Raw genomic sequence first — 1765 nt, 5'->3', positions numbered from 1 at the left:
CAGTCCGGCCAAAGGATATAATCCGACTGTCCGGAGACCCCCTAGTCCAGGACTCCCTCAGCTATGAAGAGATGATTGACTACAGAAATAGGCATTGTTTAAAATAAAAACATATGCCACATTTGTAGAGATATTGATGATGAGCCAAACAAATACCTCTTTGTCATAGGGCGAGGGCTGGATTGTGGGACAGCCAATGTAGACATCCCTCCAAGATGGCTACAAATAGGTGAGGGGCTCTACAACCCCCATATATGCTGCCCTAAACCTTTCTAGAGAGTAGTACTCATGAAGATAATCTTCCATCTTCACGTTCCTTTTCCCAATCAAGAAAACAAGTGCATGTTCACATGGTTTACCTGTGTGCTGCCACTCAAGGCACGTGCACTCACTTTTCTCTATGTTAACCACATGCCTCAAATTGTCTTTGTTGATGTCCCTGACCTCACCTTTCCAATTACTTGATCTGGTAACTTTCAAGTGCCCAAGCCCTCTTGTTCTATTATTCACTTGTTGTACAACTGCTGGCAACATCCGTCCTTGTAGCTTCTCCCCAATCTTTCTCCTTGTTGCAACCAATTTCATTATCTTTCCATTAAGCGTGTCAGCTAACACATCTACGGGGAGATCTTTGGTTCCTTTTATCCAATTGTTAAAGGTCTCTACAAGGTTGTTATGAATGTAATCACACTTGATCTCGGTGTCAAAACTAGACCTCATCCACTTCAGATTATGGTAATCTTGCAAGTACTTGCCCACAGTTTGGCTAGATTTTAGAACCTTGGAGAGGTGATACTCAAACATTGAAGGTCTATATGTCTTGCCTGCAGCCCACATGCGTCCAATTATGTCACCATTATATCTTTTCGAAAAATTCTGCATTAAATGCCTAAAACACTCCCTCTGTTCTGCTTGAGGGAAAACTTTCTTAACTGCATTTTCTAGGCCTTTACATGCATCAGTACATATATCAAGCTTTGAAATTGGCCCTAATGCTCTATGCAACTGTGTCATGAACCATGTCCAATTATCTTCATCTTCAACCTCAATAAAACCAAATGCAAGAGGAAACATCCAATTATGTCCATCTAAAGCTGTGCATGCAGCTAAATGACCATTCCACTTTCCATTCAATGCAGTTGAGTCAATGCTAAGATAAGGCCTACATCCAGCATGGAATCCATCTACACAAGGCTTAAGTGCCATAAAGAATCTGTGAAAGTAAACTTTACCTTTCGTTATTTTAGTATCGACCTAAACAATGCTTCCAAGGGATCTAAGTTCCATCTCTGCATTTAAATTGAATAGGTAACGGAAGCTACCACGCCAAGGACCATATATCTCGTCCTTTGCTCTCTCTCCCCTTCCATACAGTGTGATAGCCAGTGGTTACATTCCAGTCTTCCTCCAACTTTTCTTGTAAATCCTTGCAACCAATGTTTGGAGTTTTCCTCAAATTTTCTTAGACCTTTCTTGAACCCAATCTTGCGAGGCCATTGCTGAATTTAGCCTGCTACTTGAAACACATGTGTGTGGCGGTCCTATCTGATTAACCTGCATACATCACAAAGTTGTTAGCGTTGCTACAATAATATGATGCTACCATAACAGAAATAATACAAAAAGTGAAATAAATAGCTATGTTAGTACCCTGGTCTTTGTCTTATCAGCCATAATACGTCATGTTATTTTCCATGGACAATCGTCAGCCATACAATGTGCCATCCACCTACTCTTGTCAGCTCTGTGAGTCCCAAGGTTAAAT

General features: G+C 41.0%; 1 pseudogene; it reads right to left on the bottom strand.

Annotated features, from left to right (window-relative positions):
* Positions 1-219: 219 nt before the first annotated feature.
* On the bottom strand, positions 220-1503 carry LOC147958572 (uncharacterized; annotated as a pseudogene).
* Positions 1504-1765: the final 262 nt, after the last annotated feature.

The sequence above is a fragment of the Triticum urartu genome, chromosome 7A (assembly GCF_056163025.1).
Source record: "Triticum urartu cultivar PI428250 chromosome 7A, HENAU_Tu73, whole genome shotgun sequence".
Lineage (NCBI taxonomy): Eukaryota > Viridiplantae > Streptophyta > Magnoliopsida > Poales > Poaceae > Triticum > Triticum urartu.
Note: the sequence above shows the minus strand (reverse complement) of the source record. Positions and strands in the feature narration are given on the sequence as shown.